Source organism: Lissotriton vulgaris, chromosome 5 (assembly GCF_964263255.1).
Source record: "Lissotriton vulgaris chromosome 5, aLisVul1.2, whole genome shotgun sequence".
Lineage (NCBI taxonomy): Eukaryota > Metazoa > Chordata > Amphibia > Caudata > Salamandridae > Lissotriton > Lissotriton vulgaris.
The window spans coordinates 726,462,097-726,488,340 of record NC_141693.1 but is presented as its reverse complement, the minus strand read 5'-3'; positions in this window follow the sequence as shown (position 1 = coordinate 726,488,340).

Below are 26,244 nucleotides of genomic sequence, written 5' to 3'. Positions count from 1 at the left end.
ATGTTTTGAGCCCAGTACTGAGCCTGAAAAGCATTTCCAACCCCACTTACAAGTAAAACTAGCTAAAATGTGCCTGGCTTCTCTTCACTGAAAAGCTCATTCTGAGTACATTTTTAGCATACGTTTGCTCCTGCCGGGTCAGCTGAGCAGCGAATTTCTAACCACCTGCTATCATGAGAGACCTCAGGGCTGCATGTTTTGAGCCCAGTACTGAGCCTGAAAAGCATTTCCAACCCCACTTACAAGTAAAACTAGCTAAAATGTGCCTGGCTTCTCTTCACTGAAAAGCTTATTCTGAGTACATTTTTAGCATACGTTTGCTCCTGCCGGGTCAGCTGAGCAGCGAATTTCTATTTAACCACCTGCTATCATGAGAGACCTCAGGGCTGCATGTTTTGAGCCCAGTACTGATCCTGAAAAGCGTTTCCAACCCCACTTACAAGTAAAACTAGCTAAAATGTGCCTGGCTGCTATTCACTGAAAAGCTCATTCTGTGTACATTTTTGGCATACGTTTGCTCCTACCGGGTCAGCTGAGCAGCGAATTTCTATTTAACCACCTGCTTTCATGAGAGACCTCAGGGCTGCATGTTTTGAGCCCAGTACTGAGCCTGAAAAGCATTTCCAACCCCACTTACAAGTAAAACTAGCTAAAATGTGCCTGGCTTCTCTTCACTGAAAAGCTCATTCTGAGTACATTTTTAGCATACGTTTGCTCCTGCCGGGTCAGCTGAGCAGCGAATTTCTATTTAACCACCTGCTATCATGAGAGACCTCAGGGCTGCATGTTTTGAGCCCAGTACTGAGCCTGAAAAGCATTTCCAACCCCACTTACAAGTAAAACTAGCTAAAATGTGCCTGGCTTCTCTTCACTGAAAAGCTCATTCTGAGTACATTTTTAGCATACGTTTGCTCCTGCCGGGTCAGCTGAGCAGCGAATTTCTAACCACCTGCTATCATGAGAGACCTCAGGGCTGCATGTTTTGAGCCCAGTACTGATCCTGAAAAGCGTTTCCAACCCCACTTACAAGTAAAACTAGCTAAAATGTGCCTGGCTGCTATTCACTGAAAAGCTCATTCTGTGTACATTTTTGGCATATGTTTGCTCCTACCGGGTCAGCTGATCAGCGAATTTCTATTAACCACCTGCTTTCATGAGAGACCTCAGGGCTGCATGTTTTGAGCCCAGTACTGAGCCTGAAAAGTATTTCCAACCCCACTTACAAGTAAAACTAGCTAAAATGTGCCTGGCTTCTCTTCACTGAAAAGCTCATTCTGAGTACATTTTTAGCATACGTTTGCTCCTGCTGGGTCAGCTGAGCAGCGAATTTCTAACCACCTGCTATCATGAGAGGCCTCAGGGCTGCATGTTTTGAGCCCGGTACTGATCCTGAAAAGCGTTTCCAACCCCACTTACAAGTAAAACTAGCTAAAATGTGCCTGGCTTCTCTTCACTGAAAAGCTCATTCTGAGTACATTTTTAGCATACGTTTGCTCCTGCCTTGTCAGCTGAGCAGCGAATTTCTATTTAACCACCTGCTATCATGAGAGACCTCAGGGCTGCATGTTTTGAGCCCAGTACTGATCCTGAAAAGCGTTTCCAACCCCACTTACAAGTAAAACTAGCTAAAATGTGCCTGGCTGCTATTCACTGAAAAGCTCATTCTGTGTACATTTTTGGCATACGTTTGCTCCTACCGGGTCAGCTGAGCAGCGAATTTCTATTTAACCACCTGCTTTCATGAGAGACCTCAGGGCTGCATGTTTTGAGCCCAGTACTGAGCCTGAAAAGCATTTCCAACCCCACTTACAAGTAAAACTAGCTAAAATGTGCCTGGCTTCTCTTCACTGAAAAGCTCATTCTGAGTACATTTTTAGCATACGTTTGCTCCTGCCGGGTCAGCTGAGCAGCGAATTTCTAACCACCTGCTATCATGAGAGACCTCAGGGCTGCATGTTTTGAGCCCAGTACTGAGCCTGAAAAGCATTTCCAACCCCACTTACAAGTAAAACTAGCTAAAATGTGCCTGGCTTCTCTTCACTGAAAAGCTTATTCTGAGTACATTTTTAGCATACGTTTGCTCCTGCCGGGTCAGCTGAGCAGCGAATTTCTATTTAACCACCTGCTATCATGAGAGACCTCAGGGCTGCATGTTTTGAGCCCAGTACTGATCCTGAAAAGCGTTTCCAACCCCACTTACAAGTAAAACTAGCTAAAATGTGCCTGGCTGCTATTCACTGAAAAGCTCATTCTGTGTACATTTTTGGCATACGTTTGCTCCTACCGGGTCAGCTGAGCAGCGAATTTCTATTTAACCACCTGCTTTCATGAGAGACCTCAGGGCTGCATGTTTTGAGCCCAGTACTGAGCCTGAAAAGCATTTCCAACCCCACTTACAAGTAAAACTAGCTAAAATGTGCCTGGCTTCTCTTCACTGAAAAGCTCATTCTGAGTACATTTTTAGCATACGTTTGCTCCTGCCGGGTCAGCTGAGCAGCGAATTTCTATTTAACCACCTGCTATCATGAGAGACCTCAGGGCTGCATGTTTTGAGCCCAGTACTGAGCCTGAAAAGCATTTCCAACCCCACTTACAAGTAAAACTAGCTAAAATGTGCCTGGCTTCTCTTCACTGAAAAGCTCATTCTGAGTACATTTTTAGCATACGTTTGCTCCTGCTGGGTCAGCTGAGCAGCGAATTTCTAACCACCTGCTATCATGAGAGACCTCAGGGCTGCATGTTTTGAGCCCAGTACTGATCCTGAAAAGCGTTTCCAACCCCACTTACAAGTAAAACTAGCTAAAATGTGCCTGGCTTCTCTTCACTGAAAAGCTCATTCTGAGTACATTTTTAGCATACGTTTGCTCCTGCCTTGTCAGCTGAGCAGCGAATTTCTATTTAACCACCTGCTATCATGAGAGACCTCAGGGCTGCATGTTTTGAGCCCAGTACTGATCCTGAAAAGCGTTTCCAACCCCACTTACAAGTAAAACTAGCTAAAATGTGCCTGGCTGCTATTCACTGAAAAGCTCATTCTGTGTACATTTTTGGCATACGTTTGCTCCTACCGGGTCAGCTGAGCAGCGAATTTCTATTTAACCACCTGCTTTCATGAGAGACCTCAGGGCTGCATGTTTTGAGCCCAGTACTGAGCCTGAAAAGCATTTCCAACCCCACTTACAAGTAAAACTAGCTAAAATGTGCCTGGCTTCTCTTCACTGAAAAGCTCATTCTGAGTACATTTTTAGCATACGTTTGCTCCTGCCGGGTCAGCTGAGCAGCGAATTTCTAACCACCTGCTATCATGAGAGACCTCAGGGCTGCATGTTTTGAGCCCAGTACTGATCCTGAAAAGCGTTTCCAACCCCACTTACAAGTAAAACTAGCTAAAATGTGCCTGGCTGCTATTCACTGAAAAGCTCATTCTGTGTACATTTTTGGCATATGTTTGCTCCTACCGGGTCAGCTGATCAGCGAATTTCTATTAACCACCTGCTTTCATGAGAGACCTCAGGGCTGCATGTTTTGAGCCCAGTACTGAGCCTGAAAAGTATTTCCAACCCCACTTACAAGTAAAACTAGCTAAAATGTGCCTGGCTTCTCTTCACTGAAAAGCTCATTCTGAGTATATTTTTAGCATACGTTTGCTCCTGCCTTGTCAGCTGAGCAGCGAATTTCTATTTAACCACCTGCTATCATGAGAGACCTCAGGGCTGCATGTTTTGAGCCCAGTACTGATACTGAAAAGCGTTTCCAACCCCACTTACAAGTAAAACTAGCTAAAATGTGCCTTGCTGCTATTCACTGAAAAGCTCATTCTGTGTACATTTTTGGCATACGTTTGCTCCTACCGGGTCAGCTGAGCAGCGAATTTCTATTTAACTACCTGCTTTCATGAGAGACCTCTGGGCTGCATGTTTTGAGCCCAGTACTGAGCCTGAAAAGCATTTTCAACCCCACTTACAAGTAAAACTAGCTAAAATGTGCCTGGCTTCTCTTCACTGAAAAGCTCATTCTGAGTACATTTTAAGCATACGTTTTCTCCTGCCGGGTCAGCTGAGCAGCAAATTTTTATTTAACCACCTGCTATTATGAGAGACCTCAGGGCTGCATGTTTTGAGCCCAGTACTGAGCCTGAAAAGCATTTCCAACCCCACTTACAAGTAAAACTAGCTAAAATGTGCCTGGCTGCTATTCACTGAAAAGCTCATTCTGTGTACATTTTTGGCATACGTTTGCTCCTGCCGGGTCAGCTGAGCAGCGAATTTCTATTTAACCACCTGCTATCATGAGAGACCTCAGGGCTGCATGTTTTGAGCCCAGTACTGAGCCTGAAAAGCATTTCCAACCCCACTTACAAGTAAAACTAGCTAAAATGTGCCTGGCTGCTATTCACTGAAAAGCTCATTCTGAGTACATTTTTGGCATACGTTTGCTCCTACGGGGTCAGCTGATCAGCGAATTTCTATTTAACCACCTGCTTTCATGAGAGACCTCAGGGCTGCATGTTTTGAGCCCAGTACTGAGCCTGAAAAGTATTTCCAACCCCACTTACAAGTAAAACTAGCTAAAATGTGCCTGGCTGCTATTCACTGAAAAGCTCATTCTGTGTACATTTTTGGCATACGTTTGCTCCTGCCGGGTCAGCTGAGCAGCAAATTTCTAACCACCTGCTATCATGAGAGACCTCAGGGCTGCATGTTTTGAGCCCAGTACTGAGCCTGAAAAGCATTTCCAACCCCACTTACAAGTAAAACTAGCTAAAATGTGCCTGGCTTCTCTTCACTGAAAAGCTTATTCTGAGTACATTTTTAGCATACGTTTGCTCCTGCCGGGTCAGCTGAGCAGCGAATTTCTATTTAACCACCTGCTATCATGAGAGACCTCAGGGCTGCATGTTTTGAGCCCAGTACTGATCCTGAAAAGCGTTTCCAACCCCACTTACAAGTAAAACTAGCTAAAATGTGCCTGGCTGCTATTCACTGAAAAGCTCATTCTGTGTACATTTTTGGCATACGTTTGCTCCTACCGGGTCAGCTGAGCAGCGAATTTCTATTTAACCACCTGCTTTCATGAGAGACCTCAGGGCTGCATGTTTTGAGCCCAGTACTGAGCCTGAAAAGCATTTCCAACCCCACTTACATGTAAAACTAGCTAAAATGTGCCTGGCTTCTCTTCACTGAAAAGCTCATTCTGAGTACATTTTTAGCATACGTTTGCTCCTGCCGGGTCAGCTGAGCAGCGAATTTCTATTTAACCACCTGCTATCATGAGAGACCTCAGGGCTGCATGTTTCGAGCCCAGTACTGAGCCTGAAAAGCATTTCCAACCCCACTTACAAGTAAAACTAGCTAAAATGTGCCTGGCTTCTCTTCACTGAAAAGCTCATTCTGAGTACATTTTTAGCATACGTTTGCTCCTGCCGGGTCAGCTGAGCAGCGAATTTTTATTTAACCACCTGCTATCATGAGAGACCTCAGGGCTGCATGTTTTGAGCCCAGTACTGATCCTGAAAAGCGTTACCAACCCCACTTACAAGTAAAACTAGCTAAAATGTGCCTGGCTGCTATTCACTGAAAAGCTCATTCTGTGTACATTTTTGGCATACGTTTGCTCCTACCGGGTCAGCTGAGCAGCGAATTTCTATTTAACCACCTGCTTTCATGAGAGACCTCAGGGCTGCATGTTTTGAGCCCAGTACTGAGCCTGAAAAGCATTTCCAACCCCACTTACAAGTAAAACTAGCTAAAATGTGCCTGGCTACTCTTCAATGAAAAGCTCATTCTGAGTACATTTTTAGCATACGTTTGCTCCTGCCGGGTCAGCTGAGCAGCGAATTTCTAACCACCTGCTATCATGAGAGACCTCAGGGCTGCATGTTTTGAGCCCAGTACTGAGCCTGAAAAGCATTTCCAACCCCACTTACAAGTAAAACTAGCTAAAATGTGCCTTGCTGCTATTCACTGAAAAGCTCATTCTGTGTACATTTTTGGCATACGTTTGCTCCTACCGGGTCAGCTGAGCAGCGAATTTCTATTTAACTACCTGCTTTCATGAGAGACCTCTGGGCTGCATGTTTTGAGCCCAGTACTGAGCCTGAAAAGCATTTTCAACCCCACTTACAAGTAAAACTAGCTAAAATGTGCCTGGCTTCTCTTCACTGAAAAGCTCATTCTGAGTACATTTTAAGCATACGTTTTCTCCTGCCGGGTCAGCTGAGCAGCAAATTTTTATTTAACCACCTGCTATTATGAGAGACCTCAGGGCTGCATGTTTTGAGCCCAGTACTGAGCCTGAAAAGCATTTCCAACCCCACTTACAAGTAAAACTAGCTAAAATGTGCCTGGCTGCTATTCACTGAAAAGCTCATTCTGTGTACATTTTTGGCATACGTTTGCTCCTGCCGGGTCAGCTGAGCAGCGAATTTCTATTTAACCACCTGCTATCATGAGAGACCTCAGGGCTGCATGTTTTGAGCCCAGTACTGAGCCTGAAACGCATTTCCAACCCCACTTACAAGTAAAACTAGCTAAAATGTGCCTGGCTGCTATTCACTGAAAAGCTCATTCTGAGTACATTTTTGGCATACGTTTGCTCCTACGGGGTCAGCTGATCAGCGAATTTCTATTTAACCACCTGCTTTCATGAGAGACCTCAGGGCTGCATGTTTTGAGCCCAGTACTGAGCCTGAAAAGCATTTCCAACCCCACTTACAAGTAAAACTAGCTAAAATGTGCCTGGCTTCTCTTCACTGAAAAGCTCATTCTGAGTACATTTTTAGCATACGTTTGCTCCTGCCGGGTCAGCTGAGCAGCGAATTTCTAACCACCTGCTATCATGAGAGACCTCAGGGCTGCATGTTTTGAGCCCAGTACTGATCCTGAAAAGCGTTTCCAACCCCACTTACAAGTAAAACTAGCTAAAATGTGCCTGGCTGCTATTCACTGAAAAGCTCATTCTGTGTACATTTTTGGCATATGTTTGCTCCTACCGGGTCAGCTGATCAGCGAATTTCTATTAACCACCTGCTTTCATGAGAGACCTCAGGGCTGCATGTTTTGAGCCCAGTACTGAGCCTGAAAAGTATTTCCAACCCCACTTACAAGTAAAACTAGCTAAAATGTGCCTGGCTTCTCTTCACTGAAAAGCTCATTCTGAGTATATTTTTAGCATACGTTTGCTCCTGCCTTGTCAGCTGAGCAGCGAATTTCTATTTAACCACCTGCTATCATGAGAGACCTCAGGGCTGCATGTTTTGAGCCCAGTACTGATACTGAAAAGCGTTTCCAACCCCACTTACAAGTAAAACTAGCTAAAATGTGCCTTGCTGCTATTCACTGAAAAGCTCATTCTGTGTACATTTTTGGCATACGTTTGCTCCTACCGGGTCAGCTGAGCAGCGAATTTCTATTTAACTACCTGCTTTCATGAGAGACCTCTGGGCTGCATGTTTTGAGCCCAGTACTGAGCCTGAAAAGCATTTTCAACCCCACTTACAAGTAAAACTAGCTAAAATGTGCCTGGCTTCTCTTCACTGAAAAGCTCATTCTGAGTACATTTTAAGCATACGTTTTCTCCTGCCGGGTCAGCTGAGCAGCAAATTTTTATTTAACCACCTGCTATTATGAGAGACCTCAGGGCTGCATGTTTTGAGCCCAGTACTGAGCCTGAAAAGCATTTCCAACCCCACTTACAAGTAAAACTAGCTAAAATGTGCCTGGCTGCTATTCACTGAAAAGCTCATTCTGTGTACATTTTTGGCATACGTTTGCTCCTGCCGGGTCAGCTGAGCAGCGAATTTCTATTTAACCACCTGCTATCATGAGAGACCTCAGGGCTGCATGTTTTGAGCCCAGTACTGAGCCTGAAAAGCATTTCCAACCCCACTTACAAGTAAAACTAGCTAAAATGTGCCTGGCTGCTATTCACTGAAAAGCTCATTCTGAGTACATTTTTGGCATACGTTTGCTCCTACGGGGTCAGCTGATCAGCGAATTTCTATTTAACCACCTGCTTTCATGAGAGACCTCAGGGCTGCATGTTTTGAGCCCAGTACTGAGCCTGAAAAGTATTTCCAACCCCACTTACAAGTAAAACTAGCTAAAATGTGCCTGGCTGCTATTCACTGAAAAGCTCATTCTGTGTACATTTTTGGCATACGTTTGCTCCTGCCGGGTCAGCTGAGCAGCAAATTTCTAACCACCTGCTATCATGAGAGACCTCAGGGCTGCATGTTTTGAGCCCAGTACTGAGCCTGAAAAGCATTTCCAACCCCACTTACAAGTAAAACTAGCTAAAATGTGCCTGGCTTCTCTTCACTGAAAAGCTTATTCTGAGTACATTTTTAGCATACGTTTGCTCCTGCCGGGTCAGCTGAGCAGCAAATTTCTATTTAACCACCTGCTATCATGAGAGACCTCAGGGCTGCATGTTTTGAGCCCAGTACTGATCCTGAAAAGCGTTTCCAACCCCACTTACAAGTAAAACTAGCTAAAATGTGCCTGGCTGCTATTCACTGAAAAGCTCATTCTGTGTACATTTTTGGCATACGTTTGCTCCTACCGGGTCAGCTGAGCAGCGAATTTCTATTTAACCACCTGCTTTCATGAGAGACCTCAGGGCTGCATGTTTTGAGCCCAGTACTTAGCCTGAAAAGCATTTCCAACCCCACTTACATGTAAAACTAGCTAAAATGTGCCTGGCTTCTCTTCACTGAAAAGCTCATTCTGAGTACATTTTTAGCATACGTTTGCTCCTGCCGGGTCAGCTGAGCAGCGAATTTCTATTTAACCACCTGCTATCATGAGAGACCTCAGGGCTGCATGTTTCGAGCCCAGTACTGAGCCTGAAAAGCATTTCCAACCCCACTTACAAGTAAAACTAGCTAAAATGTGCCTGGCTTCTCTTCACTGAAAAGCTCATTCTGAGTACATTTTTAGCATACGTTTGCTCCTGCCGGGTCAGCTGAGCAGCGAATTTTTATTTAACCACCTGCTATCATGAGAGACCTCAGGGCTGCATGTTTTGAGCCCAGTACTGATCCTGAAAAGCGTTACCAACCCCACTTACAAGTAAAACTAGCTAAAATGTGCCTGGCTGCTATTCACTGAAAAGCTCATTCTGTGTACATTTTTGGCATACGTTTGCTCCTACCGGGTCAGCTGAGCAGCGAATTTCTATTTAACCACCTGCTTTCATGAGAGACCTCAGGGCTGCATGTTTTGAGCCCAGTACTGAGCCTGAAAAGCATTTCCAACCCCACTTACAAGTAAAACTAGCTAAAATGTGCCTGGCTACTCTTCAATGAAAAGCTCATTCTGAGTACATTTTTAGCATACGTTTGCTCCTGCCGGGTCAGCTGAGCAGCGAATTTCTAACCACCTGCTATCATGAGAGACCTCAGGGCTGCATGTTTTGAGCCCAGTACTGAGCCTGAAAAGCATTTCCAACCCCACTTACAAGTAAAACTAGCTAAAATGTGCCTTGCTGCTATTCACTGAAAAGCTCATTCTGTGTACATTTTTGGCATACGTTTGCTCCTACCGGGTCAGCTGAGCAGCGAATTTCTATTTAACTACCTGCTTTCATGAGAGACCTCTGGGCTGCATGTTTTGAGCCCAGTACTGAGCCTGAAAAGCATTTTCAACCCCACTTACAAGTAAAACTAGCTAAAATGTGCCTGGCTTCTCTTCACTGAAAAGCTCATTCTGAGTACATTTTAAGCATACGTTTTCTCCTGCCGGGTCAGCTGAGCAGCAAATTTTTATTTAACCACCTGCTATTATGAGAGACCTCAGGGCTGCATGTTTTGAGCCCAGTACTGAGCCTGAAAAGCATTTCCAACCCCACTTACAAGTAAAACTAGCTAAAATGTGCCTGGCTGCTATTCACTGAAAAGCTCATTCTGTGTACATTTTTGGCATACGTTTGCTCCTACCGGGTCAGCTGAGCAGCGAATTTCTATTTAACCACCTGCTTTCATGAGAGACCTCAGGGCTGCATGTTTTGAGCCCAGTACTGAGCCTGAAAAGCATTTCCAACCCCACTTACAAGTAAAACTAGCTAAAATGTGCCTGGCTTCTCTTCACTGAAAAGCTCATTCTGAGTACATTTTTAGCATACGTTTGCTCCTGCCGGGTCAGCTGAGCAGCGAATTTCTAACCACCTGCTATCATGAGAGACCTCAGGGCTGCATGTTTTGAGCCCAGTACTGATCCTGAAAAGCGTTTCCAACCCCACTTACAAGTAAAACTAGCTAAAATGTGCCTGGCTGCTATTCACTGAAAAGCTCATTCTGTGTACATTTTTGGCATATGTTTGCTCCTACCGGGTCAGCTGATCAGCGAATTTCTATTAACCACCTGCTTTCATGAGAGACCTCAGGGCTGCATGTTTTGAGCCCAGTACTGAGCCTGAAAAGTATTTCCAACCCCACTTACAAGTAAAACTAGCTAAAATGTGCCTGGCTTCTCTTCACTGAAAAGCTCATTCTGAGTATATTTTTAGCATACGTTTGCTCCTGCCTTGTCAGCTGAGCAGCGAATTTCTATTTAACCACCTGCTATCATGAGAGACCTCAGGGCTGCATGTTTTGAGCCCAGTACTGATACTGAAAAGCGTTTCCAACCCCACTTACAAGTAAAACTAGCTAAAATGTGCCTTGCTGCTATTCACTGAAAAGCTCATTCTGTGTACATTTTTGGCATACGTTTGCTCCTACCGGGTCAGCTGAGCAGCGAATTTCTATTTAACTACCTGCTTTCATGAGAGACCTCTGGGCTGCATGTTTTGAGCCCAGTACTGAGCCTGAAAAGCATTTTCAACCCCACTTACAAGTAAAACTAGCTAAAATGTGCCTGGCTTCTCTTCACTGAAAAGCTCATTCTGAGTACATTTTAAGCATACGTTTTCTCCTGCCGGGTCAGCTGAGCAGCAAATTTTTATTTAACCACCTGCTATTATGAGAGACCTCAGGGCTGCATGTTTTGAGCCCAGTACTGAGCCTGAAAAGCATTTCCAACCCCACTTACAAGTAAAACTAGCTAAAATGTGCCTGGCTGCTATTCACTGAAAAGCTCATTCTGTGTACATTTTTGGCATACGTTTGCTCCTGCCGGGTCAGCTGAGCAGCGAATTTCTATTTAACCACCTGCTATCATGAGAGACCTCAGGGCTGCATGTTTTGAGCCCAGTACTGAGCCTGAAAAGCATTTCCAACCCCACTTACAAGTAAAACTAGCTAAAATGTGCCTGGCTGCTATTCACTGAAAAGCTCATTCTGAGTACATTTTTGGCATACGTTTGCTCCTACGGGGTCAGCTGATCAGCGAATTTCTATTTAACCACCTGCTTTCATGAGAGACCTCAGGGCTGCATGTTTTGAGCCCAGTACTGAGCCTGAAAAGTATTTCCAACCCCACTTACAAGTAAAACTAGCTAAAATGTGCCTGGCTGCTATTCACTGAAAAGCTCATTCTGTGTACATTTTTGGCATACGTTTGCTCCTGCCGGGTCAGCTGAGCAGCAAATTTCTAACCACCTGCTATCATGAGAGACCTCAGGGCTGCATGTTTTGAGCCCAGTACTGAGCCTGAAAAGCATTTCCAACCCCACTTACAAGTAAAACTAGCTAAAATGTGCCTGGCTTCTCTTCACTGAAAAGCTTATTCTGAGTACATTTTTAGCATACGTTTGCTCCTGCCGGGTCAGCTGAGCAGCGAATTTCTATTTAACCACCTGCTATCATGAGAGACCTCAGGGCTGCATGTTTTGAGCCCAGTACTGATCCTGAAAAGCGTTTCCAACCCCACTTACAAGTAAAACTAGCTAAAATGTGCCTGGCTGCTATTCACTGAAAAGCTCATTCTGTGTACATTTTTGGCATACGTTTGCTCCTACCGGGTCAGCTGAGCAGCGAATTTCTATTTAACCACCTGCTTTCATGAGAGACCTCAGGGCTGCATGTTTTGAGCCCAGTACTGAGCCTGAAAAGCATTTCCAACCCCACTTACATGTAAAACTAGCTAAAATGTGCCTGGCTTCTCTTCACTGAAAAGCTCATTCTGAGTACATTTTTAGCATACGTTTGCTCCTGCCGGGTCAGCTGAGCAGCGAATTTCTATTTAACCACCTGCTATCATGAGAGACCTCAGGGCTGCATGTTTCGAGCCCAGTACTGAGCCTGAAAAGCATTTCCAACCCCACTTACAAGTAAAACTAGCTAAAATGTGCCTGGCTTCTCTTCACTGAAAAGCTCATTCTGAGTACATTTTTAGCATACGTTTGCTCCTGCCGGGTCAGCTGAGCAGCGAATTTTTATTTAACCACCTGCTATCATGAGAGACCTCAGGGCTGCATGTTTTGAGCCCAGTACTGATCCTGAAAAGCGTTACCAACCCCACTTACAAGTAAAACTAGCTAAAATGTGCCTGGCTGCTATTCACTGAAAAGCTCATTCTGTGTACATTTTTGGCATACGTTTGCTCCTACCGGGTCAGCTGAGCAGCGAATTTCTATTTAACCACCTGCTTTCATGAGAGACCTCAGGGCTGCATGTTTTGAGCCCAGTACTGAGCCTGAAAAGCATTTCCAACCCCACTTACAAGTAAAACTAGCTAAAATGTGCCTGGCTACTCTTCAATGAAAAGCTCATTCTGAGTACATTTTTAGCATACGTTTGCTCCTGCCGGGTCAGCTGAGCAGCGAATTTCTAACCACCTGCTATCATGAGAGACCTCAGGGCTGCATGTTTTGAGCCCAGTACTGAGCCTGAAAAGCATTTCCAACCCCACTTACAAGTAAAACTAGCTAAAATGTGCCTTGCTGCTATTCACTGAAAAGCTCATTCTGTGTACATTTTTGGCATACGTTTGCTCCTACCGGGTCAGCTGAGCAGCGAATTTCTATTTAACTACCTGCTTTCATGAGAGACCTCTGGGCTGCATGTTTTGAGCCCAGTACTGAGCCTGAAAAGCATTTTCAACCCCACTTACAAGTAAAACTAGCTAAAATGTGCCTGGCTTCTCTTCACTGAAAAGCTCATTCTGAGTACATTTTAAGCATACGTTTTCTCCTGCCGGGTCAGCTGAGCAGCAAATTTTTATTTAACCACCTGCTATTATGAGAGACCTCAGGGCTGCATGTTTTGAGCCCAGTACTGAGCCTGAAAAGCATTTCCAACCCCACTTACAAGTAAAACTAGCTAAAATGTGCCTGGCTGCTATTCACTGAAAAGCTCATTCTGTGTACATTTTTGGCATACGTTTGCTCCTGCCGGGTCAGCTGAGCAGCGAATTTCTATTTAACCACCTGCTATCATGAGAGACCTCAGGGCTGCATGTTTTGAGCCCAGTACTGAGCCTGAAACGCATTTCCAACCCCACTTACAAGTAAAACTAGCTAAAATGTGCCTGGCTGCTATTCACTGAAAAGCTCATTCTGAGTACATTTTTGGCATACGTTTGCTCCTACGGGGTCAGCTGATCAGCGAATTTCTATTTAACCACCTGCTTTCATGAGAGACCTCAGGGCTGCATGTTTTGAGCCCAGTACTGAGCCTGAAAAGCATTTCCAACCCCACTTACAAGTAAAACTAGCTAAAATGTGCCTGGCTTCTCTTCACTGAAAAGCTCATTCTGAGTACATTTTTAGCATACGTTTGCTCCTGCCGGGTCAGCTGAGCAGCGAATTTCTAACCACCTGCTATCATGAGAGACCTCAGGGCTGCATGTTTTGAGCCCAGTACTGATCCTGAAAAGCGTTTCCAACCCCACTTACAAGTAAAACTAGCTAAAATGTGCCTGGCTGCTATTCACTGAAAAGCTCATTCTGTGTACATTTTTGGCATATGTTTGCTCCTACCGGGTCAGCTGATCAGCGAATTTCTATTAACCACCTGCTTTCATGAGAGACCTCAGGGCTGCATGTTTTGAGCCCAGTACTGAGCCTGAAAAGTATTTCCAACCCCACTTACAAGTAAAACTAGCTAAAATGTGCCTGGCTTCTCTTCACTGAAAAGCTCATTCTGAGTATATTTTTAGCATACGTTTGCTCCTGCCTTGTCAGCTGAGCAGCGAATTTCTATTTAACCACCTGCTATCATGAGAGACCTCAGGGCTGCATGTTTTGAGCCCAGTACTGATACTGAAAAGCGTTTCCAACCCCACTTACAAGTAAAACTAGCTAAAATGTGCCTTGCTGCTATTCACTGAAAAGCTCATTCTGTGTACATTTTTGGCATACGTTTGCTCCTACCGGGTCAGCTGAGCAGCGAATTTCTATTTAACTACCTGCTTTCATGAGAGACCTCTGGGCTGCATGTTTTGAGCCCAGTACTGAGCCTGAAAAGCATTTTCAACCCCACTTACAAGTAAAACTAGCTAAAATGTGCCTGGCTTCTCTTCACTGAAAAGCTCATTCTGAGTACATTTTAAGCATACGTTTTCTCCTGCCGGGTCAGCTGAGCAGCAAATTTTTATTTAACCACCTGCTATTATGAGAGACCTCAGGGCTGCATGTTTTGAGCCCAGTACTGAGCCTGAAAAGCATTTCCAACCCCACTTACAAGTAAAACTAGCTAAAATGTGCCTGGCTGCTATTCACTGAAAAGCTCATTCTGTGTACATTTTTGGCATACGTTTGCTCCTGCCGGGTCAGCTGAGCAGCGAATTTCTATTTAACCACCTGCTATCATGAGAGACCTCAGGGCTGCATGTTTTGAGCCCAGTACTGAGCCTGAAAAGCATTTCCAACCCCACTTACAAGTAAAACTAGCTAAAATGTGCCTGGCTGCTATTCACTGAAAAGCTCATTCTGAGTACATTTTTGGCATACGTTTGCTCCTACGGGGTCAGCTGATCAGCGAATTTCTATTTAACCACCTGCTTTCATGAGAGACCTCAGGGCTGCATGTTTTGAGCCCAGTACTGAGCCTGAAAAGTATTTCCAACCCCACTTACAAGTAAAACTAGCTAAAATGTGCCTGGCTGCTATTCACTGAAAAGCTCATTCTGTGTACATTTTTGGCATACGTTTGCTCCTGCCGGGTCAGCTGAGCAGCAAATTTCTAACCACCTGCTATCATGAGAGACCTCAGGGCTGCATGTTTTGAGCCCAGTACTGAGCCTGAAAAGCATTTCCAACCCCACTTACAAGTAAAACTAGCTAAAATGTGCCTGGCTTCTCTTCACTGAAAAGCTTATTCTGAGTACATTTTTAGCATACGTTTGCTCCTGCCGGGTCAGCTGAGCAGCAAATTTCTATTTAACCACCTGCTATCATGAGAGACCTCAGGGCTGCATGTTTTGAGCCCAGTACTGATCCTGAAAAGCGTTTCCAACCCCACTTACAAGTAAAACTAGCTAAAATGTGCCTGGCTGCTATTCACTGAAAAGCTCATTCTGTGTACATTTTTGGCATACGTTTGCTCCTACCGGGTCAGCTGAGCAGCGAATTTCTATTTAACCACCTGCTTTCATGAGAGACCTCAGGGCTGCATGTTTTGAGCCCAGTACTTAGCCTGAAAAGCATTTCCAACCCCACTTACATGTAAAACTAGCTAAAATGTGCCTGGCTTCTCTTCACTGAAAAGCTCATTCTGAGTACATTTTTAGCATACGTTTGCTCCTGCCGGGTCAGCTGAGCAGCGAATTTCTATTTAACCACCTGCTATCATGAGAGACCTCAGGGCTGCATGTTTCGAGCCCAGTACTGAGCCTGAAAAGCATTTCCAACCCCACTTACAAGTAAAACTAGCTAAAATGTGCCTGGCTTCTCTTCACTGAAAAGCTCATTCTGAGTACATTTTTAGCATACGTTTGCTCCTGCCGGGTCAGCTGAGCAGCGAATTTTTATTTAACCACCTGCTATCATGAGAGACCTCAGGGCTGCATGTTTTGAGCCCAGTACTGATCCTGAAAAGCGTTACCAACCCCACTTACAAGTAAAACTAGCTAAAATGTGCCTGGCTGCTATTCACTGAAAAGCTCATTCTGTGTACATTTTTGGCATACGTTTGCTCCTACCGGGTCAGCTGAGCAGCGAATTTCTATTTAACCACCTGCTTTCATGAGAGACCTCAGGGCTGCATGTTTTGAGCCCAGTACTGAGCCTGAAAAGCATTTCCAACCCCACTTACAAGTAAAACTAGCTAAAATGTGCCTGGCTACTCTTCAATGAAAAGCTCATTCTGAGTACATTTTTAGCATACGTTTGCTCCTGCCGGGTCAGCTGAGCAGCGAATTTCTAACCACCTGCTATCATGAGAGACCTCAGGGCTGCATGTTTTGAGCCCAGTACTGAGCCTGAAAAGCATTTCCAACCCCACTTACAAGTAAAACTAGCTAAAATGTGCCTTGCTGCTATTCACTGAAAAGCTCATTCTGTGTACATTTTTGGCATACGTTTGCTCCTACCGGGTCAGCTGAGCAGCGAATTTCTATTTAACTACCTGCTTTCATGAGAGACCTCTGGGCTGCATGTTTTGAGCCCAGTACTGAGCCTGAAAAGCATTTTCAACCCCACTTACAAGTAAAACTAGCTAAAATGTGCCTGGCTTCTCTTCACTGAAAAGCTCATTCTGAGTACATTTTAAGCATACGTTTTCTCCTGCCGGGTCAGCTGAGCAGCAAATTTTTATTTAACCACCTGCTATTATGAGAGACCTCAGGGCTGCATGTTTTGAGCCCAGTACTGAGCCTGAAAAGCATTTCCAACCCCACTTACAAGTAAAACTAGCTAAAATGTGCCTGGCTGCTATTCACTGAAAAGCTCATTCTGTGTACATTTTTGGCATACGTTTGCTCCTGCCGGGTCAGCTGAGCAGCGAATTTCTATTTAACCACCTGCTATCATGAGAGACCTCAGGGCTGCATGTTTTGAGCCCAGTACTGAGCCTGAAACGCATTTCCAACCCCACTTACAAGTAAAACTAGCTAAAATGTGCCTGGCTGCTATTCACTGAAAAGCTCATTCTGAGTACATTTTTGGCATACGTTTGCTCCTACGGGGTCAGCTGATCAGCGAATTTCTATTTAACCACCTGCTTTCATGAGAGACCTCAGGGCTGCATGTTTTGAGCCCAGTACTGAGCCTGAAAAGTATTTCCAACCCCACTTACAAGTAAAACTAGCTAAAATGTGCCTGGCTGCTATTCACTGAAAAGCTCATTCTGTGTACATTTTTGGCATACGTTTGCTCCTGCCGGGTCAGCTGAGCAGCAAATTTCTAACCACCTGCTATCATGAGAGACCTCAGGGCTGCATGTTTTGAGCCCAGTACTGAGCCTGAAAAGCATTTCCAACCCCACTTACAAGTAAAACTAGCTAAAATGTGCCTGGCTTCTCTTCACTGAAAAGCTTATTCTGAGTACATTTTTAGCATACGTTTGCTCCTGCCGGGTCAGCTGAGCAGCGAATTTCTATTTAACCACCTGCTATCATGAGAGACCTCAGGGCTGCATGTTTTGAGCCCAGTACTGATCCTGAAAAGCGTTTCCAACCCCACTTACAAGTAAAACTAGCTAAAATGTGCCTGGCTGCTATTCACTGAAAAGCTCATTCTGTGTACATTTTTGGCATACGTTTGCTCCTACCGGGTCAGCTGAGCAGCGAATTTCTATTTAACCACCTGCTTTCATGAGAGACCTCAGGGCTGCATGTTTTGAGCCCAGTACTGAGCCTGAAAAGCATTTCCAACCCCACTTACATGTAAAACTAGCTAAAATGTGCCTGGCTTCTCTTCACTGAAAAGCTCATTCTGAGTACATTTTTAGCATACGTTTGTTCCTGCCGGGTCAGCTGAGCAGCGAATTTCTATTTAACCACCTGCTATCATGAGAGACCTCAGGGCTGCATGTTTCGAGCCCAGTACTGAGCCTGAAAAGCATTTCCAACCCCACTTACAAGTAAAACTAGCTAAAATGTGCCTGGCTTCTCTTCACTGAAAAGCTCATTCTGAGTACATTTTTAGCATACGTTTGCTCCTGCCGGGTCAGCTGAGCAGCGAATTTTTATTTAACCACCTGCTATCATGAGAGACCTCAGGGCTGCATGTTTTGAGCCCAGTACTGATCCTGAAAAGCGTTACCAACCCCACTTACAAGTAAAACTAGCTAAAATGTGCCTGGCTGCTATTCACTGAAAAGCTCATTCTGTGTACATTTTTGGCATACGTTTGCTCCTACCGGGTCAGCTGTGCAGCGAATTTCTATTTAACCACCTGCTTTCATGAGAGACCTCAGGGCTGCATGTTTTGAGCCCAGTACTGAGCCTGAAAAGCATTTCCAACCCCACTTACAAGTAAAACTAGCTAAAATGTGCCTGGCTACTCTTCACTGAAAAGCTCATTCTGAGTACATTTTTGGCATACGTTTGCTCCTGCCGGGTCAGCTGAGCAGCGAATTTCTATTTAACCACCTGCTATCATGAGAGACCTCAGGGCTGCATGTTTTGAGCCCAGTACTGAGCCTGAAACGCATTTCCAACCCCACTTACAAGTAAAACTAGCTAAAATGTGCCTGGCTGCTATTCACTGAAAAGCTCATTCTGAGTACATTTTTGGCATACGTTTGCTCCTACGGGGTCAGCTGATCAGCGAATTTCTATTTAACCACCTGCTTTCATGAGAGACCTCAGGGCTGCATGTTTTGAGCCCAGTACTGAGCCTGAAAAGTATTTCCAACCCCACTTACAAGTAAAACTAGCTAAAATGTGCCTGGCTGCTATTCACTGAAAAGCTCATTCTGTGTACATTTTTGGCATACGTTTGCTCCTGCCGGGTCAGCTGAGCAGCAAATTTCTAACCACCTGCTATCATGAGAGACCTCAGGGCTGCATGTTTTGAGCCCAGTACTGAGCCTGAAAAGCATTTCCAACCCCACTTACAAGTAAAACTAGCTAAAATGTGCCTGGCTTCTCTTCACTGAAAAGCTTATTCTGAGTACATTTTTAGCATACGTTTGCTCCTGCCGGGTCAGCTGAGCAGCGAATTTCTATTTAACCACCTGCTATCATGAGAGACCTCAGGGCTGCATGTTTTGAGCCCAGTACTGATCCTGAAAAGCGTTTCCAACCCCACTTACAAGTAAAACTAGCTAAAATGTGCCTGGCTGCTATTCACTGAAAAGCTCATTCTGTGTACATTTTTGGCATACGTTTGCTCCTACCGGGTCAGCTGAGCAGCGAATTTCTATTTAACCACCTGCTTTCATGAGAGACCTCAGGGCTGCATGTTTTGAGCCCAGTACTGAGCCTGAAAAGCATTTCCAACCCCACTTACATGTAAAACTAGCTAAAATGTGCCTGGCTTCTCTTCACTGAAAAGCTCATTCTGAGTACATTTTTAGCATACGTTTGCTCCTGCCGGGTCAGCTGAGCAGCGAATTTCTATTTAACCACCTGCTATCATGAGAGACCTCAGGGCTGCATGTTTCGAGCCCAGTACTGAGCCTGAAAAGCATTTCCAACCCCACTTACAAGTAAAACTAGCTAAAATGTGCCTGGCTTCTCTTCACTGAAAAGCTCATTCTGAGTACATTTTTAGCATACGTTTGCTCCTGCCGGGTCAGCTGAGCAGCGAATTTTTATTTAACCACCTGCTATCATGAGAGACCTCAGGGCTGCATGTTTTGAGCCCAGTACTGATCCTGAAAAGCGTTACCAACCCCACTTACAAGTAAAACTAGCTAAAATGTGCCTGGCTGCTATTCACTGAAAAGCTCATTCTGTGTACATTTTTGGCATACGTTTGCTCCTACCGGGTCAGCTGAGCAGCGAATTTCTATTTAACCACCTGCTTTCATGAGAGACCTCAGGGCTGCATGTTTTGAGCCCAGTACTGAGCCTGAAAAGCATTTCCAACCCCACTTACAAGTAAAACTAGCTAAAATGTGCCTGGCTACTCTTCAATGAAAAGCTCATTCTGAGTACATTTTTAGCATACGTTTGCTCCTGCCGGGTCAGCTGAGCAGCGAATTTCTAACCACCTGCTATCATGAGAGACCTCAGGGCTGCATGTTTTGAGCCCAGTACTGAGCCTGAAAAGCATTTCCAACCCCACTTACAAGTAAAACTAGCTAAAATGTGCCTTGCTGCTATTCACTGAAAAGCTCATTCTGTGTACATTTTTGGCATACGTTTGCTCCTACCGGGTCAGCTGAGCAGCGAATTTCTATTTAACTACCTGCTTTCATGAGAGACCTCTGGGCTGCATGTTTTGAGCCCAGTACTGAGCCTGAAAAGCATTTTCAACCCCACTTACAAGTAAAACTAGCTAAAATGTGCCTGGCTTCTCTTCACTGAAAAGCTCATTCTGAGTACATTTTAAGCATACGTTTTCTCCTGCCGGGTCAGCTGAGCAGCAAATTTTTATTTAACCACCTGCTATTATGAGAGACCTCAGGGCTGCATGTTTTGAGCCCAGTACTGAGCCTGAAAAGCATTTCCAACCCCACTTACAAGTAAAACTAGCTAAAATGTGCCTGGCTGCTATTCACTGAAAAGCTCATTCTGTGTACATTTTTGGCATACGTTTGCTCCTGCCGGGTCAGCTGAGCAGCGAATTTCTATTTAACCACCTGCTATCATGAGAGACCTCAGGGCTGCATGTTTTGAGCCCAGTACTGAGCCTGAAACGCATTTCCAACCCCACTTACAAGTAAAACTAGCTAAAATGTGCCTGGCTGCTATTCACTGAAAAGCTCATTCTGAGTACATTTTTGGCATACGTTTGCTCCTACGGGGTCAGCTGATCAGCGAATTTCTATTTAACCACCTGCTTTCATGAGAGACCTCAGGGCTGCATGTTTTGAGCCCAGTACTGAGCCTGAAAAGTATTTCCAAGCCCACTTACAAGTAAAACTAGCTAAAATGTGCCTGGCTGCTATTCACTGAAAAGCTCATTCTGTGTACATTTTTGGCATACGTTTGCTCCTGCCGGGTCAGCTGAGCAGCAAATTTCTAACCACCTGCTATCATGAGAGACCTCAGGGCTGCATGTTTTGAGCCCAGTACTGAGCCTGAAAAGCATTTCCAACCCCACTTACAAGTAAAACTAGCTAAAATGTGCCTGGCTTCTCTTCACTGAAAAGCTTATTCTGAGTACATTTTTAGCATACGTTTGCTCCTGCCGGGTCAGCTGAGCAGCGAATTTCTATTTAACCACCTGCTATCATGAGAGACCTCAGGGCTGCATGTTTTGAGCCCAGTACTGATCCTGAAAAGCGTTTCCAACCCCACTTACAAGTAAAACTAGCTAAAATGTGCCTGGCTGCTATTCACTGAAAAGCTCATTCTGTGTACATTTTTGGCATACGTTTGCTCCTACCGGGTCAGCTGAGCAGCGAATTTCTATTTAACCACCTGCTTTCATGAGAGACCTCAGGGCTGCATGTTTTGAGCCCAGTACTGAGCCTGAAAAGCATTTCCAACCCCACTTACATGTAAAACTAGCTAAAATGTGCCTGGCTTCTCTTCACTGAAAAGCTCATTCTGAGTACATTTTTAGCATACGTTTGCTCCTGCCGGGTCAGCTGAGCAGCGAATTTCTATTTAACCACCTGCTATCATGAGAGACCTCAGGGCTGCATGTTTCGAGCCCAGTACTGAGCCTGAAAAGCATTTCCAACCCCACTTACAAGTAAAACTAGCTAAAATGTGCCTGGCTTCTCTTCACTGAAAAGCTCATTCTGAGTACATTTTTAGCATACGTTTGCTCCTGCCGGGTCAGCTGAGCAGCGAATTTTTATTTAACCACCTGCTATCATGAGAGACCTCAGGGCTGCATGTTTTGAGCCCAGTACTGATCCTGAAAAGCGTTACCAACCCCACTTACAAGTAAAACTAGCTAAAATGTGCCTGGCTGCTATGCACTGAAAAGCTCATTCTGTGTACATTTTTGGCATACGTTTGCTCCTACCGGGTCAGCTGAGCAGCGAATTTCTATTTAACCACCTGCTTTCATGAGAGACCTCAGGGCTGCATGTTTTGAGCCCAGTACTGAGCCTGAAAAGCATTTCCAACCCCACTTACAAGTAAAACTAGCTAAAATGTGCCTGGCTACTCTTCAATGAAAAGCTCATTCTGAGTACATTTTTAGCATACGTTTGCTCCTGCCGGGTCAGCTGAGCAGCGAATTTCTAACCACCTGCTATCATGAGAGACCTCAGGGCTGCATGTTTTGAGCCCAGTACTGAGCCTGAAAAGCATTTCCAACCCCACTTACAAGTAAAACTAGCTAAAATGTGCCTGGCTTCTCTTCACTGAAAAGCTTATTCTGAGTACATTTTTAGCATACTTTTGCTCCTGCCGGGTCAGCTGAGCAGCGAATTTCTATTTAACCACCTGCTATCATGAGAGACCTCAGGGCTGCATGTTTTGAGCCCAGTACTGATCCTGAAAAGCGTTTCCAACCCCACTTACAAGTAAAACTAGCTAAAATGTGCCTGGCTGCTATTCACTGAAAAGCTCATTCTGTGTACATTTTTGGCATACGTTTGCTCCTACCGGGTCAGCTGAGCAGCGAATTTCTATTTAACCACCTGCTTTCATGAGAGACCTCAGGGCTGCATGTTTTGAGCCCAGTACTGAGCCTGAAAAGCATTTCCAACCCCACTTACATGTAAAACTAGCTAAAATGTGCCTGGCTTCTCTTCACTGAAAAGCTCATTCTGAGTACATTTTTAGCATACGTTTGCTCCTGCCGGGTCAGCTGAGCAGCGAATTTCTATTTAACCACCTGCTATCATGAGAGACCTCAGGGCTGCATGTTTCGAGCCCAGTACTGAGCCTGAAAAGCATTTCCAACCCCACTTACAAGTAAAACTAGCTAAAATGTGCCTGGCTTCTCTTCACTGAAAAGCTCATTCTGAGTACATTTTTAGCATACGTTTGCTCCTGCCGGGTCAGCTGAGCAGCGAATTTTTATTTAACCACCTGCTATCATGAGAGACCTCAGGGCTGCATGTTTTGAGCCCAGTACTGATCCTGAAAAGCGTTACCAACCCCACTTACAAGTAAAACTAGCTAAAATGTGCCTGGCTGCTATTCACTGAAAAGCTCATTCTGTGTACATTTTTGGCATACGTTTGCTCCTACCGGGTCAGCTGAGCAGCGAATTTCTATTTAACCACCTGCTTTCATGAGAGACCTCAGGGCTGCATGTTTTGAGCCCAGTACTGAGCCTGAAAAGCATTTCCAACCCCACTTACAAGTAAAACTAGCTAAAATGTGCCTGGCTACTCTTCAATGAAAAGCTCATTCTGAGTACATTTTTAGCATACGTTTGCTCCTGCCGGGTCAGCTGAGCAGCGAATTTCTAACCACCTGCTATCATGAGAGACCTCAGGGCTGCATGTTTTGAGCCCAGTACTGAGCCTGAAAAGCATTTCCAACCCCACTTACAAGTAAAACTAGCTAAAATGTGCCTTGCTGCTATTCACTGAAAAGCTCATTCTGTGTACATTTTTGGCATACGTTTGCTCCTACCGGGTCAGCTGAGCAGCGAATTTCTATTTAACTACCTGCTTTCATGAGAGACCTCTGGGCTGCATGTTTTGAGCCCAGTACTGAGCCTGAAAAGCATTTTCAACCCCACTTACAAGTAAAACTAGCTAAAATGTGCCTGGCTTCTCTTCACTGAAAAGCTCATTCTGAGTACATTTTAAGCATACGTTTTCTCCTGCCGGGTCAGCTGAGCAGCAAATTTTTATTTAACCACCTGCTATTATGAGAGACCTCAGGGCTGCATGTTTTGAGCCCAGTACTGAGCCTGAAAAGCATTTCCAACCCCACTTACAAGTAAAACTAGCTAAAATGTGCCTGGCTGCTATTCACTGAAAAGCTCATTCTGTGTACATTTTTGGCATACGTTTGCTCCTGCCGGGTCAGCTGAGCAGCGAATTTCTATTTAACCACCTGCTATCATGAGAGACCTCAGGGCTGCATGTTTTGAGCCCAGTACTGAGCCTGAAACGCATTTCCAACCCCACTTACAAGTAAAACTAGCTAAAATGTGCCTGGCTGCTATTCACTGAAAAGCTCATTCTGAGTACATTTTTGGCATACGTTTGCTCCTACGGGGTCAGCTGATCAGCGAATTTCTATTTAACCACCTGCTTTCATGAGAGACCTCAGGGCTGCATGTTTTGAGCCCAGTACTGAGCCTGAAAAGTATTTCCAAGCCCACTTACAAGTAAAACTAGCTAAAATGTGCCTGGCTGCTATTCACTGAAAAGCTCATTCTGTGTACATTTTTGGCATACGTTTGCTCCTGCCGGGTCAGCTGAGCAGCAAATTTCTAACCACCTGCTATCATGAGAGACCTCAGGGCTGCATGTTTTGAGCCCAGTACTGAGCCTGAAAAGCATTTCCAACCCCACTTACAAGTAAAACTAGCTAAAATGTGCCTGGCTTCTCTTCACTGAAAAGCTTATTCTGAGTACATTTTTAGCATACGTTTGCTCCTGCCGGGTCAGCTGAGCAGCGAATTTCTATTTAACCACCTGCTATCATGAGAGACCTCAGGGCTGCATGTTTTGAGCCCAGTACTGATCCTGAAAAGCGTTTCCAACCCCACTTACAAGTAAAACTAGCTAAAATGTGCCTGGCTGCTATTCACTGAAAAGCTCATTCTGTGTACATTTTTGGCATACGTTTGCTCCTACCGGGTCAGCTGAGCAGCGAATTTCTATTTAACCACCTGCTTTCATGAGAGACCTCAGGGCTGCATGTTTTGAGCCCAGTACTGAGCCTGAAAAGCATTTCCAACCCCACTTACATGTAAAACTAGCTAAAATGTGCCTGGCTTCTCTTCACTGAAAAGCTCATTCTGAGTACATTTTTAGCATACGTTTGCTCCTGCCGGGTCAGCTGAGCAGCGAATTTCTATTTAACCACCTGCTATCATGAGAGACCTCAGGGCTGCATGTTTCGAGCCCAGTACTGAGCCTGAAAAGCATTTCCAACCCCACTTACAAGTAAAACTAGCTAAAATGTGCCTGGCTTCTCTTCACTGAAAAGCTCATTCTGAGTACATTTTTAGCATACGTTTGCTCCTGCCGGGTCAGCTGAGCAGCGAATTTTTATTTAACCACCTGCTATCATGAGAGACCTCAGGGCTGCATGTTTTGAGCCCAGTACTGATCCTGAAAAGCGTTACCAACCCCACTTACAAGTAAAACTAGCTAAAATGTGCCTGGCTGCTATGCACTGAAAAGCTCATTCTGTGTACATTTTTGGCATACGTTTGCTCCTACCGGGTCAGCTGAGCAGCGAATTTCTATTTAACCACCTGCTTTCATGAGAGACCTCAGGGCTGCATGTTTTGAGCCCAGTACTGAGCCTGAAAAGCATTTCCAACCCCACTTACAAGTAAAACTAGCTAAAATGTGCCTGGCTACTCTTCAATGAAAAGCTCATTCTGAGTACATTTTTAGCATACGTTTGCTCCTGCCGGGTCAGCTGAGCAGCGAATTTCTAACCACCTGCTATCATGAGAGACCTCAGGGCTGCATGTTTTGAGCCCAGTACTGAGCCTGAAAAGCATTTCCAACCCCACTTACAAGTAAAACTAGCTAAAATGTGCCTGGCTTCTCTTCACTGAAAAGCTTATTCTGAGTACATTTTTAGCATACTTTTGCTCCTGCCGGGTCAGCTGAGCAGCGAATTTCTATTTAACCACCTGCTATCATGAGAGACCTCAGGGCTGCATGTTTTGAGCCCAGTACTGATCCTGAAAAGCGTTTCCAACCCCACTTACAAGTAAAACTAGCTAAAATGTGCCTGGCTGCTATTCACTGAAAAGCTCATTCTGTGTACATTTTTGGCATACGTTTGCTCCTACCGGGTCAGCTGAGCAGCGAATTTCTATTTAACCACCTGCTTTCATGAGAGACCTCAGGGCTGCATGTTTTGAGCCCAGTACTGAGCCTGAAAAGCATTTCCAACCCCACTTACAAGTAAAACTAGCTAAAATGTGCCTGGCTTCTCTTCACTGAAAAGCTCATTCTGAGTACATTTTTAGCATACGTTTGCTCCTGCCGGGTCAGCTGAGCAGCGAATTTCTATTTAACCACCTGCTATCATGAGAGACCTCAGGGCTGCATGTTTTGAGCCCAGTACTGAGCCTGAAAAGCATTTCCAACCCCACTTACAAGTAAAACTAGCTAAAATGTGCCTGGCTTCTCTTCACTGAAAAGCTCATTCTGAGTACATTTTTAGCATACGTTTGCTCCTGCTGGGTCAGCTGAGC